Raw genomic sequence first — 16224 nt, 5'->3', positions numbered from 1 at the left:
GATAGGTAACGTATGTAACACCCAAAAGTGCTAAAAGCAAAAAGGGATCGAGTATACTCACAGTGGTTTGGTATGGATTGAAGGGAGCACTGAAGTAAGTTAGCCTGAATAGTTCGATGGTTTAACGATGAGTAACGCGGAAATGAAAACAGTGATACTGATTCGGTTGGGCTGGTCGATCGGACAGCTGGTTCGATCGGACGGGCTGTTCGTCCAGTTTGAAGGTCCGTTTGAACATTCCCATTCGATCGGCCGGCAGGCTCGATCGGCTGGTCCTTTCAAGTGGATTGTTTCTTCCTTTAGGAAAGGATGTGTTTGTGTATGATGGTTTGAACTTTTGAAGTTTTTGCAGCATTACATTTCAAGTTGGTCGATCGAACGGTCCGTTCGATCGGTTAGTCCAACCGATCGGTTTGCAACTTTAGTGTTATAAATTGGCAATGTGCCACTCGATCGGGTGGCATGCTCGATCGGGTGACATTCCAATGTTTCGAAAAGAATGTTTAAGTGTTGAAGTATAGTATCTCATGATTCGAGCATTAATGTTACAATCGAATAGCGTAGTCGATCGAACATCACTTCTTCAATACTACACTTTGTGAAATTGTGGGTCCATGTGTTAGCCGATCGGCTGGCCCGGTCGATCGGCTGGGTAGTCCGTCCGGTTGGGCTGTCCGATCGGACAGCCTAACCGTTCGGCCAACATTTCTGACCTGGTTAGTCTATCTTCTAACACTTGGTTATTTTTGGTTATTTGATGTGATTTTGAGTTAGGTCGATAACGAGTTGAACCACAAAACACAAGCCCTTACTTGGTTCACTGTTACGGGCAGGAATCACCCAAGTCCGGTCAGTTAGCGGTTCAAAACCTTAGTTTAACGTTTAACCCGAAATCGATGAATCTCGTGGTAGAATCCGAATCTTGAACCATGTGTTTGTTTTAGAATGATTTGTAAGTCGGTTCAAGCTCCGTTTTCACCGGTTTGAGTGTAGAAGAGTTGAAAGATAGGTGAAAATCCGTCTTTCAATCCTTTTCCACTGTGGAATGTTAAGATCTTTGGTAGATTTTAGGTTATTTATGTGGAAATCGGTTAGATCTAAGCTAATCATGGTGGAATGATGTCAAAACTTGATGTTCTTGAAGAACACCATGATGACATCACCCAAGAACACTTATTTCACGGTTAGAATTCAAGTTTTGAAAGATAGAAAGGTGTAGAATCATTAAATGAACAAAATCGTACAAGATTTAGAGAGAAAACTTACCGGATTGGCGAGAAATCTGAGAAATAGTGAAGAACAAGGGGCTGGTCGGTCAGAGCTTTCCAAAAGTAGAAAGAATGACAATGACAGCCCTATTTATAGGCTTCCAAAAGAGGAAAGGCCCAACCGATCGGCCAGGATTCCTGACCGAATGGGCTGTTCGATCGAACAGCATGTTCGATCGGCTAGCCTGTTCGATCGGAAGTCCTGTTCGATCAGGATGTTCCTTTTTGAGAGTTTCGTGATGATTTTTGGTATTTCGACTTCGATGATCGATGATTTGAGTATGATAGAGTTCCTAATCAAATTACTTTTAGTCCCAACTACTATATCTAACAAACAATCATCCTTACACTACAATTCGGGTTCGATTTCGATTGAGTTTGATTATCCTTCGAGTTTCGATTTGATTTGATTGATTCACCTCACATTTCAACGTAAAAATAACATGCACAAGTAACACGTAAGGCACACACACACGTATAAAGTACAAAAATTCCCGTGTTCGATTCGATGATTGATTCGATTAGCCTGATCATTGATTGATTAACTTTATCGCATTGTTACTTCCTATTATTCAAAGTCGGTTATCGGTTCGCGGTTAGATTATCGATCGATTAGTTTGATTATACAACACTTACTCCACATAATAAAATAAAATAAAATTAAAAATAACTTTAATTCCAATAACAGTCAGTATTTGACTTTGACTTTGACATTAGTAAAATACGGGGTGTTACATGACTACTATGGGCCAAAAACAAAACGGTATGTTCACTTCCGCACGTCAATGTTTATGATTGATTATCGGTGTTCGTACATGCTCGAAAGAATTTTGTTTATTGTCATATTCTCGCATTTGGTAACGATTGGAGGAACCTAGAGAGCCAAGACAGGTCCTAACGAGTTCACAAAGTCGAAGAGTTATGCCTATGATGGAAGTTTTCAGATTAGGTGTTAGCAGAACTTTGGGGGGATACAAGTCGGATCCTACGGGGCTAGGGGACTTTCATTATCAACTAGAATATGCAAAGAAGAAAATTGCTTTCGTGATTTTTAGAAAAACCGAGAATGTTTGAAAGATTCTGCTCAGTGGAGATAATCTGTTCAGTGAAGATTGACGACAGTTCCGCTCTGTGGAGGGAATTGGTGAACATTTGAAGATAAATTCTACTCAGTGGAGAGAATTTGTTCTATGAAATTGATGACAGTTTCTTTGAAGTGGAGAGAATCTGTTATGGTTTAAAGATTTTACCAAAGAAATGGGGGGATAAAAATTTTTCAAATGTTGAATTTCTTCGGTAAATTTCTAAACGCAATCACAGGTGGTAGAGTTTGTGATTTTCTAGTGATACAAACGGTTCGGCGTGGAATGTTTTGCACATACACATATTTGAGGATTTTAATTAATTCTCCAGCCAGCGTGAAGGGTTTTGCACGGAAAAATACAGGTTTCTAAAGTCTACAGTAGTTACAAAAGCGCTGTTCACTGAAGACCTGGGGAATCTTTATGAAAGCTGATAGTTCAAGACTGAAGACCTACAGGATTCGGTTTTGGGTTTGATGTTTCTTTGGGATTTTACAGGGATCTGGGGGTAACTCAATTCGTTGAGTTTGCAAACGATGTACTTGGTCTAGCTGACTTCCTGAGTACTGATGCTGAAGATCCGTAGTGCATTACGTGGTCAACTTCACAAAGGCGAGACAATGAGATCTGGATGTAGATCAACTAAGCATGCTGGTTGAGCTTGCAAGGGATACACTTGGTCTAGCTGACTTTCCTGAGTGTTGATGCTGAAGATTAAAGTGCATTACTTGGTCGATTCCACAAAGACGGTTTACAGAAGACAGTTCACCAGAAATCTCTATCAATGTAGTATGCTTGAAGATCAAGACTTGATGCAGTGTTTTTAAAGAATGGAACCCTTATCAAATGCCGTTTGGAGTATTGGAAGATCAGCGGAAGATCGGTCAATTAAGGAAATTGCACAACACCCAACACGGATACGCGTACTTTAAGGGGGAAATATTATACAAGGAACATCAAGATACTACTTACCTGGATCATCGGTCAAGGGGGAATTTTGGTAACACAAAGAAGATGAATACTTGACTGAAGATCGATTGCATTTGCATTTTCAGCATTCGACAGCAACGGACAAGGGGGAATTTGTTGATGCAGATTTTGTGTCCGATGCTTGTCGAATAGATTAGTTTTATTTTACGCTGAATTTGTAATAGTTAATGAAACGGTCTATTGAACGTGTATAGACCCGCTCGTTTGAAGTGGTCAAACGAGAGGGTTATTCGGTTGACCGTGTGTGTTTGCAAGACAAGGGGTGTGACTATAAATAGAAAACCCTTGCCATTTCAAACACTGGGAGATTTTAGGAGGTTTGAGACCTCACCAGGGAGAGATCACCACTTGGTCTCTCCCCGGATGTGTACTCCTTTGGTATGGTCCGGTTAGCTTGTTAATCGGGCCGACTTGCTTTGTTATGTTTCAAATCTATACAAGTTAGTACTTTTATCTGTCTCTAATCTCTCCCGTCTTGAACCTATCTCACAAGAATCACGGTTTCGGTCCCGAAACACGGTCCTACAATAATACCGCCGGATAAGAAGGTTCCTTTTAGATTACAAAGAAGACAGTTTCCTGTTGCTTTATGCTTCGCTATGACAATCAATAAAAGTCAAGGGCAGTCGTTATCCAGAGTTGGTTTGTTTTTGAAACATCCAGTATTTTCTCATGATCAACTTTACGTGGCTTTGTCGAGAGTCAAGAGCAGAGATGGACTCAAATTATCAATTCTTGATAAAGATGGTAACCTTACTAATAGCACATCTAATGTTGTATACAAAGAAGTTTTTACTTCTTGTAATTTGTATGGGTATTTCTATATGTATTTTGTTGTGTTATCAAAAGCATAGGTTTTATATATTGTTGTTTCATAGCATAACAATTACACGCTCCTGATTGACGATTGCAGGAAGAGTCGATTAAATAAATCAATTAATTTTGAACGACTGTGAAATACAATTTGAAAACTGTAAACTGGTTTTTTTCCTTTTTTTGGGCTCAGTTATGTTCTATTAATTGTGAGCTTATCAAATTGGGCTTGAAACTAATGACCCAACTTTCCATCATGAAGAGAAAAGGTCCAAAAAGAAAATTAATCATTTTTTTTTGTATTACCTTGATATCAAATTGGGCTTGAAATAGCGGCGAAGCTTGAAAATTTCCAGGGGGGGGGGGCGGAAGTCGCCAGACCTAAAAGTATATACCTAAAAACATTATTTTTTTATAAAACCGGGGGGTCGAAAACGTATATACCTAAAAAGTTATATACGAAACGTACATACATAACACTACTGAGCGAAAAGTTTGGGGGGTCGGGCGCCCCCTCCATTGTTTTCTTTTCCCTAAAACTAATCTCGACCCTCCAAATCTAAGAACAATGCACTAAAATCCTTCTTACCCTTCTTATTTATGTTGTATTTTGTATTTGATCTTAATCCCATAAAAACAACATTTACTAGCAATCAATACCAAAGACTTTATTTATTAAACATTTAGATAAAAACATGAATTGACCAAAATACCCTTAAATGAATAAACTTAACTGAAATTTTTAATCTGGTTAGTACTAAAGGACGTAGAGTGTAACGTGTTTTGCAAATAAAGGATTGCGACTGTAATTTTAATGAAGTTAAAGACTATCCGTTGCAATTCGGTATAAACATAAAGGACGAAAAGTTTAATGTACCCTAAAAGAAAATGTATCACTTTAAGGTTTAGGTGAAACACAACCCACATTAGTATATTTAGGGTTATTGAATTTTAATAATCCCAAGTTTTACTGGTTGGCCGATAATAATCCTAACTTCAAAAATTGCCTACAACAGTCCCAACTTGTAAGATTTTAGCCACTAATGATCCTTGTCTAACTGGGTTAGTTAAATGTGACGTGGCAGGTGACGTGTTTAAAAACTAAAATGTGGGATGCCTATGTGGATGCTGATGTGTTTAAAGACTACAACATGTATACACTCACCCCTATTTATAAACACCTCCATAACTACTGCTGTCGTGTACTTCGAATCACAAGACCACAGCTGCCACTGCCATATCGACACTCCAGCTGACGTCACCTCGCCGGAGGCGAGCCACGACACCATCTGAATCATGTCACTGACCACCACCACTTCCTCCGCTGCCGTCATGACCAACCCGAACCACACAACCACTGCAGCCGCTGAACTCCGGGCACCGTTGTATACGGTTGTCGACGATGACCGCTGACCAGACCTCCATCTCTACTCTCTTTCTCTCCGATAACTCTCTCTCTCTCTCTCTTCCGTCTGCTTTCTTTTCATTTTCAGGCAAGGTGGGTGTGAGTAGGAACGAAACACAGCTCCGGTCGCCGGAAACACTGACCGAGAGGGAAGGAGGGGAAGGTGTGCGGCTGGTTTGTCAGCGTAGGGTTTTTAAACAGTGACAGATATGATACACGTCAGCATCCACATTTTAGATTTTAAACACGTCACCTGCCACGTCACATTTAACTAACCTAGTTAGACAAGGATCATTGGTGGCCAAAATCTTACAAGTTGGGACTGTTGTAGACACTTTTTGAAGTTGGGACTATTATCAGCCAACCAGTGAAACTTCGGATTATTAAAATCCAATAACCCGTATATTTATTAATGTTACATTCTAAGATGATCAGGGTTAGAATATTTTTAGTGATTTAACTAAAAAGTAAAAAAGTGACTCCATGGGGTATGGGTTTTTCATAAACTAACCCTCAAAACTTTGTAATGGTTTTAATGAACAATTTTTAAATATTTAATTAAAATAGATAAATAAAAAATAAATTATGGCAAAAAGGTGTGATGTCTATTTTTTTTTTCTGTTAAGAAAATTAAATATGTATATAAAAAGGGGGCAAGGGGTGTTGCCCAACTCATGCACTCCACATGCATATAAAAAAAGTTTAATAAGCGCCTAATCTGAGGTGGAATATGGCGTCAACCAACTACACCTAGTTTTAGCGATCATTCACATCATCAACCATGCTTGCCAACATTTTTCTTATGATGTGAAAGTTTAGTCATAAACATAATCACTTTTTAACAGACACAACTAAGGGGTGTTTGGTGTTACGTTTTCAAAATAGATTTTCGTTTTTAAAAGAAAAATTGGTTTTTAATAAACCAACATTTGTCCCGTTGGTAAATAATAAACTTACCTACGTAATTGGTATACAATAATCCTACCTATCAACATGTTGGTACTCAATGAACTTCCGTTAATTTTTTTAACTGAAGTTAATTTTTTAAGTTTTATTTATTACACTAACAGTCCCTGTAGTTTTAATTTACTAGTTTTAACTATTTTATAAAACAAGAAAACCTCAAGGGACTGTAATTTACTAGTTTTGGACTGTAATTTACTAGTTTTAAAATAGTTAAAACTAGTAAATTAAAACTACATGGACTGTTTGTGTAATAAATAAAACTTAAAAACTAACTTCGGTTAAAAAAAATTAACGGAAGTTCATTGAGTACCAACATGTTGATAGGTAGGATTATTGTATACTAATTACGTAGGTAAGTTTATTATTTACCAACGTGACAAAGCAATAAACCAATTTTCCTTTTTAAAACTTCATTTTGAAAAAGATGTAAGTACATGCTTCTCCAAAACTGCGTTTTGGAGGCAGATAATCACTTTTTCATCCAAACACTTTTTTAGATTATTTATGTTTTACAAACGCAATAATCAAATAATCACTTCAAAACGTAATCCCAAACACCCTATAACTCTAGTCATAAATATAATCCACAACTAAGTAAAAAATGTCAATCACTGATACTTCAGGGTATTTTGTGTATACACACAATAAATTTGGACCAAACTTGTAACGAAGTTAATGTAAACGATGTTCTCATAAAACGACCTTGAAATCTTCCGTTTTTGAAGATTTGTTGCTCTGATTTCTGGTTAGTACTCTCTCTCTCTCTCTCTCTTCTCGTATCTGTTTACACGCTCGTTCAATTTCTAATTGTTATGCATATAATTAATATATGTTTCCGTATGTGTTCTAGGGTTCGCTAATTTCTCATTCTAGCCCTAATTTGTTGCAAAATTGCTTCAACTAATGTAAATTAAAGTGAATCTTTCGATACAACAGTTTTGTGATATTACTGTGAATCTTTTGAATGTGTAAGGTAATTTGGTTTTACCTAAAAGCATAAGTGCACATCATTTGTTAAACACATTGATTTTCTTATTTTTCTTGTTGGTGCTTCTTTGTGTGTTTATGTAACTTCATTATATTTCAACGAAGGTAAGACCAAAGTAATATTGTCATGCATATATCATGTAGTTAGTTTCCTCAGTTGGTAAAGTGGGTCGGTTGGCTAACTGGTCACATTGGTAAAGTTTTATACGGGTCCAAATGGATTGGAATTGTTATTTTAATAATAGAGTTAATTACTGTTTTCGTCCCTGAGGTTTGTCAAAAATAACGGTTTCAGTCCATTAGTTTAAAAATTGCGATTTCAGTCCATTAGTTTCGTTTTCGTAACCATTTCAGTTCACTAACTTAACTCCATCCATTTATTTTGTTAACTTTGAGTTAACTAACTAATTCTGGGACGGTTTGCGTCAGTTTTAGAAACACAGGGACTTAAGTGTAAACTCTAAAACATTAAAACAAAAAAAAAAATAGTAAATTCCAAAAAATCAAAAAAATTCCAAAAAACCAAACAAATTCCAAAAAATTCTAAAAAATAATAAAAATTCTAAAAAATTCTAAAAAATCCAAAACTGACGCAAACCGTCCCTGAATTAGTTAATTAACTCAAAGTTAACAAAATAAATGGATGGAGTTAAGTTAGTGGACTGAAATGGTTACGAAAACGAAACTAATGGACTAAAATCGCAATTTTTAAACTAATAGACTGAAACCGTTATTTTTGACAAACCTCAGGGACGAAAACAGTAATTAACTCTTAATAATATAGTCTGCTGTTTGTCAAAATTCCAAAATATAAAGCAACTTGTCCATTTAGGACGAGTTTTCTTTTTATCCCTTTAACATGTTTCCTTTCTAGCCAAGTTGTAAAATTTCACCTATTCGACGCCTCTAATATCACAAACACATCCTTATTTCACATTCCTTATATTCCTTAATAATTAACTCTTAATGTATGCTTCAGCAGGCTCCTGGAGAGCAGCTATAGCAGAGCGCCGAAATCATAGATGTGTTTTGAAATCCTGAGCGATTTCTCTCATGAGCCTCTGGAACGGAAGTTCTCTGATCAAAAGGTCAGTACTCGTACTCTTCTTCTGATACTTCCTGATCTCTGAATCTGTGTGGCTTCTTTACTGAAAGAATATGTGCACATGTTGATTTTCTTATTTTTCTTGTTCGTGATGAACACTTTGTGAAAAAATAGCAATATGTCTACTACCATTCTTCATGTCATGTCGAAAACCTATTATGCTAACATCTTCTTAGAGGGCTTTTCATCACCTTTCTTTAGCGAATTTCATTCAAGTTTAAATGTTCAACTTCCGCTCGTTCATACTATAGATCGCATTTGAACACTTGGTAAAATGATTGAACAGACCAAAGTAACACCCTTGGTTTCACAATGTTTTGTTATCCGCTTTTAGAATAGGCTGGTTTGAGATTAAATTAAATTCAGATATTTTTTTGAATGCGATATTATTACTTTTAGTGTTATTAACTTTCTAAAGCTGTTTTGTTTATTTTTCAGCTTACAGAATACAGATTGCAATAAGTTAATTTAGGACGATGCATGCATTTAAATAGACATTTGGCTACTCTCAGCCCTTTCATCTTTTAAGTACGTTTATATTAAATACACCACTAATCATTCATTTATAAGTAATCGGGTCGAATTTGCCACCTCTAGCTATAACTGAGTTTCAATTCCTGAGTTGTCACATATGGTTTTATAGATTGTTATTGTATTGCATGCTGATTTTTGATGGTGAACGATGAAGCTTACTTTTCTTGTGGTAATGTTACACTATAAGAAGAATTCACACCTTGATCTGAAAATATTGAAACCATGCACCTCTTTTTGGATGCGTTTTGACATGCTTATGTTAGAAGTTGTAAAAAAAAAGTTTTGAGAGTAGATCGTAAAATATAAAAAAGTTTTGGGTTAAAAGTATAAAAAACAAATAGTTATGGATTAAAAGTAATTTTGCAAATAGCTTTGGGTGAAAAGCAAAAAATTCATTTTTTTTTTTGAAAAACTCCCAAAGCAATGGGTACAAGATATATATGCACAAAAAGGTTGCTAATTTATAGTGTTTTAATTTAATTTTAATGTTTTAATTTAATTAATAATAATAATAATAATAATAATAATAATAATAATAATAATAATAATAATAATAATAATAATAATAATAATAATAATAATAATAATACTTCAAAACTTGCTTTGATTTCTGCGAATTAATTCAGGTTATCTCAATTTCTCTCCCTCTAGTTCCTGTTTACACCAATCTTTGAGGTTCAATTTCTAATTGTCATACGTATAATATGTATATGTATATGTATGTTTCCGTATGTGTTCTAGGGTTCGCTTCTTCCTGATTATTTTGTAAAATTGCTTAACCTAATGTCAATTGGTAACTTATTCTGTATCCAATTGATTGCTGCATACGAGATTAGGTAATTGTTATGGCGGTATTTGGAATTGAATGCGTATTTGAGTTTTCAAATTGCAATCTTTGTGGTTTTGTAATGCAACATTGATCTAAATCTGTGTTTGGATGTGAAAGAAGCTGTGTTTTGGCTTCGGAATCGATATGGATGTTCATAACTCTGTTAGAAGCTAATTTGATATCAAATTTGTTTGATTTCTTCTGTGCTTTTACTTTTAGGTACATTGGTGTCAGTTATTAGTTGAGGTTGAAAGTCTTTACTCTGGGCGTATTATATTTTATTTTATTTATACTGGCGTTGTGGTTTAACATGGAGGGAGCGTTAAAGCTCCACATCACTGCCATGTAGGCAACGGGGCATTAACTAACCCACCGTTTAACTATCACGTTGTGTGTGTGTGTGTGTGTGTGTGTTTGAGTGGCTCCCACCCGTTTCCAAGGACTGGCGCCCGTTAATGCCTTAGCGAGCCATCTTTAACGCCCTGATGCCAATAAATTAGTTGATTAGCATAGGTTTCGTTCCTTATAGTCATAGCCCATAGGGTTGATATCACTTCTTTTCTGATTAACATTATATCTGTGTGTCCTGTTCTTGTTCCGTATAACGTTTTATCGGAATCTTTCGACACAACAGTTTTGTGATATGACTATGAACAGAGGCGGTGATGAGGGTGTGCGGGGAGGACCACCGCACAGGGTCCGTGACTTCGAGGGGCACGTGTTTTAAAAGAAAATCTGATATACATATGTTACTTTTTTCTAAATAGTATACTCATATGTGATATGTGTACCAACTACCATGTTTGAATGTGGAAGGTAATATATGTTTACCTAAAAGCATTAGTGCACATCTTATGTTAAACTGTTAAATATTGTCATCCATATCTAGTTGGTTAAATGGATGGGTTAGGTAGCGGGTCAAATGGGTTATTTTTTATATGGGTCCAAACAAGTCGTCATTGTCATTATAATAATATATTCTGTTAAAAATCAAAGCGATTTGAGAGGTTTCATGGATTTGAATATACTTTGGACGACTTTATTACCCATTCAACTTGTTTCCTTTCTACACAGGCTGTAAAATTTCACCCATTTAACACCTATATTATCACAAACACATTCTGATTTCACATTTTTTATATTGGTGTATGTAATCATGCAATACTGATATATATATTCTCTAGGGTAATTTGCAGAAAGGTCAATGGAAGAGTCAACTGAGAGATGAGAAAGACTTAAAGCTATGCGAATGGAAGCTTCACAGGAGGATGCAACTTATAATAATGACCATTCAGCTGTTAGTCTTGCAAACCCGTTACTTGAATCCACAACTCTGAAACTCAGGCGCATACTACTTCTCAAAGCTTTGATTATTACACCAACCCAATGGCAGCTTATTCTCGGAACAAGCACAGGAGCCAGGTCAGCCCTCAGATATCACAGAATTATTCATCCACTCATTTAAGTAATACCATATTACCATATTGTTATCACACAATTTTGAATTTCTTTATGTATGCTAGTTCATTAGTGCTGTCTTTATATTCTTAATTTCTCTTTTTGAGCGTTAAATTTTAACTCTTGACATGACTTATTGTGGATTAAACAGATAATTATTGAATCTGTGCTTAGTTAATTGACCTTTTAAGAGGATTGGACTGGAGGCACATAACTTTTAACATTGTCACGAAACAAGTATGAAAAAAATTAAACTTGATGCTCTGTTTCTATAAGGTTGCAATATGAATATCAAATGGTTGATCATGTTGTGCGAACCTAAACGGGTCGGTTTTATCCACCGTCTTAGTTAAATTGTATTATTACAGCAATATTCTTTATTTTTGAGTGATTGATTTAGGAGGGTTTATGCATTTCAATTACACTTTGGGCAACTTTCAGTTTTGTTTGACCCGTAACCTTTTAAGTTTCAAGCCATTAAAAAAACATTATTTTACTCATTTGTAACTGAAATTTACCCAACAATAAGTAAATGTGTTGAATTGCCACTTCTGATACAACAGTAGTGATTTTTTTTATATTCATTTTTCTTTTATCTTTGGCATGCATTAAATTGCCTTTCTTATTAATTTACATAATTTTATTTCCACTCGCCAAATGCGCAAATGCAACAATCACAGGGATCCTATGCAAGTTCTAATCATGCTTATTCATCTAACCCACCACAAAGTAGCTCTTTAACCTACCCGAGTTGGAGGAGCAATAGTCCTCACCCTAGAGGTTACTCTGCCCCACAAGGTGTCGGTTTTCCTAGCCCGCAAACCCACTTCACCAGTGGTTCAGGACAAGGCTGCTACCCTAGTCATGGCTCTAGTCCCCATTTCACCAGCAGCCCAGGTCGTGGTTCAGGACGAGGTTACCCTAGCCCTGGACCCAACTTCAGAAATAGTCCCCATTTTGCCAACAGCCCAGGTCATGGTCCAGGGCGCGGCTACCTTAGTCCTGGACCCAACTTCAGGAATAGCCCCAACCATGGCTCGGGTCAAGGAGGGTACCCTAGCTCAGGTCCAAGTTCCGGGAGAGGGAGAGGCGGTGGGCCTGGATAGGGTGGAGGGTGAGGACGGGGCCATAATCAAGTATCTGCAGAAGACCGGCTCGATCGTTTCTACAATAAGTCAATGGTGGAAAGACCCTTGGAAGTTTCTAGAACCTGTAATTTGGAAGTCACTCAAAAAGCAGTGGTTTCCACCTGTTAATGCGAAAAAACCTCGAGTTTCAGAATCTCCAAGAATGTCTAGTTCACAACCTAGCCTTGCTGAAATCTTGGTTGCGTTTTTAAATGAAGCTACAGACGATAAACCCAACGCAGAATGATAGGGTTCAAGCTAGATATCCTTAGGCTTGATTGTTACTCTTTTAGCATGAATCGCCCACAGATTAGTGTCCAACAATGTATGCTTCAGCAGGCTCCTGGAGGGCAGCTATAGCAGAGCGCCGAAATCATAGATGTGTTTTGAATCCTGAGCGATTTCTATCATGAGCCTCTGGAACGGAAGTTCTCTGATCAAAAGGTCAGTACTCGTACTCTTCTGATACTTCCTGATCTCTGAATCTGTGTGGCTTCTTTACTCCTCTGGTGGTTGATATCACTTCTTTTTTTCCACATAATATCTGTGTGTACCTACCCTGCTGCATATAAAGTTTTAGGTGAATCTTTCTACACTACCATTTTGTAATATTAATGTGAATACCGGAAATATTGGTGTTAATGCTGTAACACATGAGTATCAGGTTTGAATGTGTAAGGTAATTTGGGTTTATCTGAAACATATATAAGTGCCCATGTTATGACTAAAGACGGTGATTTTCTTATTTTTCTTGTTCGTGATGAACACTTTGTGAAAAAATAACAATATGTCTACTACCATTCTTCATGACTTCATGTCATGTCGAACACCTAGTATGCTAACATCTTCATAGAGGGCTTTTCATCACCTCTCTTCAGCGAATTTCGTTCAAGTTTAAATGTTCAACTTCCGCTCGTTCATATATCGAATTTGAACACTTGGTAAAATGATTGAACAGACCAAAGTAACACCCTTGGTTTCACAGTGTTTTGTTATCCGCTTTTAGAATAGGCTGGTTTGAGATTAAAGTAAATTCAGATATTTTTTTGAATGCGATATTATTACTTTTAGTGTTATTAACTTCCTAAAGCTGTTTTGTTTATTTTTCAGCTTACAGATTGCAATAAGTTAATTTAGGATGATGCATGCATTTAAATAGACATTTGGCTACTCTCAGCCCTTTCATCTTTTAAGTACGTTTAGATTAAATACACCACTAATCATTCATTTATAAGTAATCGGGTCGAATTTGCCACCTCTAGCTATAACTGAGTTTCAATTCCTGAGTTGTATATGTTTTTATAGATTGTTATTGTATTGCATGCTGATTTTTTATGGTGTTGTGGTAATGTTACACTATAAGAAGAATTCACACCTCGATCTGAAAATATTGAAACCATACACCTCTTTTTGGATGTGTTTTGACATGCTTATGTTAGAAGTTGTAAAATTTAGATACTTAAATGACCAAAACTGACATTTAATTTTTGGGAATAAGTAAGGTTTTGTGAAATGAGTGTACTTTATCATATATTTGATTTTAGTTTCCAGTCGAAACCTTTTGAACCATTTGCATCGTGCGGGTTCCTTCTAGTGTATTATTATACAACGCCTTAATAATTTGTTTGTCCTATGTTACATTTCTAATATCGCTATTTGAGTTAATTACAGTTTTCGTCCCTATGGTTTGTCAAAAATCACTATTTCAGTCCATTAGTTTAAAAATTGCAATTTCAGTCCCTGTGGTTTCACTTTCGTAACCATTTCAGTCCACCTTGTAACCATTTCAGTCCCTGTACTAAAAGAATAAATGGATTGAAATGGTTACGAAAGTGAAATCACAAGGACTGAAATGGTTACAAAAGTGAAATCACAGGGACTGAAATCTCAATTTTTAAACTAATGGACTGAAATAGTGATTTTTGACAAACCACAGGGACGAAAACAGTAATTAACTCTCGCTATTTTTTACATGACCACTCACTCTCTGTTCGATCCAGATGGGAAAAATGGTTAAGTCATGAGTCAACATCAGATCAAAAACAGGGTACTCTGTTTTGGTCATCAGAGCAGCCGGCTTCGGCAGAACCCACATCAGCGCCGCCTTGAAACGACTGCGTTTTAGGGTTAGGTAATTTTAACAATTATTACAATCCTACCCTCAAAAGGGCTCGTCAACAATTGTTTGAAAAAAGTGGGATTTGTATTGTGGAAGGGGGCATAAATGATGCTGTTTTGCTGAACAAACTCTTTGAGGTAGTACATAGTAATATTGCTGGTTTTGTTAATATTCTTGTTGTCTGTAAAAATGCAAACCCACAGCCTGCAATTGTTTGGGCCTCTTCTAGTTCTGTCAGAAAAAGACCGAACAGATTAACCCCACCCGCAAGCCTATACGCTGCAACGAAAAAAGCGGGTGAAGAAAAAAGGGGCTGCACAGTTAGACACTGCTGAAAAGAGTACAGGAAGTGGTGGGAAGAAAAAAGGGGCTGCACAGTTTAGAATTTTTAATTTAGGGAATGCTTTGCCTGTGCCTGTTTTGGATCTTGCAAGTATTTTGGAGACGTTGTTGAAAGTGAAAGCGAAATGGTGATGTCCCGTTTACTCGTGCGAATATTAGTTTGGCGCAAAGGGAGGTTGGGTATAAACCAACGACGGATCTTCAAATGGGGTTGAAGAAGTTTGTTAGATGGTATGAGAAGTATTATGGTTCGGGGATCAAAAGTGATCATTGAGGCAAAAAGTGGTAAACTTGTTCTTGAATTTTTATTCGTTTTGATATACTCAGCATGATTCTTTGGTTAATTTTACACCTTTTGAAAACAACTTATATTGTTTTCAATTGTTGGTATATGATGTTGCATCAAGTTAGGAGGAAAGAGGGATCTCAAACGTCATGGTCTTCATTTGAGAACTTTGTGTTCTTGTTAACTCGAGCGAATGTAATTTTTATGTAGCATTATTAGTGTAGGATTGTTGACTAACAAAGCAAGTTTATGTGGTTGGACTTCTATCGTTTTATGGTATTCAAATAAATAGAACACATTAGTTTGAATGTTTATGATGCTTTCTTGTTTAATTTCTTGATTGGAGTTTGACTTGCGGTTTTTTTATATAAATTTCTTGATATGTGTTTAGTTTTTGTGATCTCTTGATGATAATTTTTTTCATTCAGGTTTGACTTTTATGATTACTTTTGTTCTGTTACCTCATTACCTGCATCTAAACTTATTATTGTAAACTAAAGTTGCAATAGTATAGGGTATCAAACAATCATGTCATTATGGTAGTTGTGCATTCTTACTATCAAAATCGCATTCACTAGTTGTAACATAAATCTATTAATAACCTAGGACTATATTTTTGTAAACTTTACAGGTCATGTCTACCTTATATATTGATTCTTTATAAGACATTGCAACATGAATGGATACTTTTCGAGTTACTACCAAGAGAATTACATCTTTCTAGGATAAAATGTTGTAGGGAGATTGACTTTGTGGATCACAATCAAACGAAGACTTAGCGAATACCCTAGATTGATTATTAGCTAGTTTGCAATGAAATATTAGTTAATCAATATGTCAAGTATCACTGTTTCATCGTCAATTGATTGAACAAAGCAATAAATGAGAGTAGAAGAAGTGAAGAACTGTTCTA

General features: G+C 36.2%; 1 long non-coding RNA gene across 1 annotated transcript; it reads left to right on the top strand.

Annotated features, from left to right (window-relative positions):
* Positions 1–9903: 9903 nt before the first annotated feature.
* On the top strand, positions 9904–15643 carry LOC118485545. Its single transcript, XR_004876586.1, has 2 exons — positions 9904–11401; positions 14565–15643. It is a non-coding gene; the product is annotated as an uncharacterized LOC118485545 (long non-coding RNA).
* Positions 15644–16224: the final 581 nt, after the last annotated feature.

This window comes from Helianthus annuus, chromosome 13, assembly GCF_002127325.2.
Source record: "Helianthus annuus cultivar XRQ/B chromosome 13, HanXRQr2.0-SUNRISE, whole genome shotgun sequence".
Lineage (NCBI taxonomy): Eukaryota > Viridiplantae > Streptophyta > Magnoliopsida > Asterales > Asteraceae > Helianthus > Helianthus annuus.
Note: the sequence above shows the minus strand (reverse complement) of the source record. Positions and strands in the feature narration are given on the sequence as shown.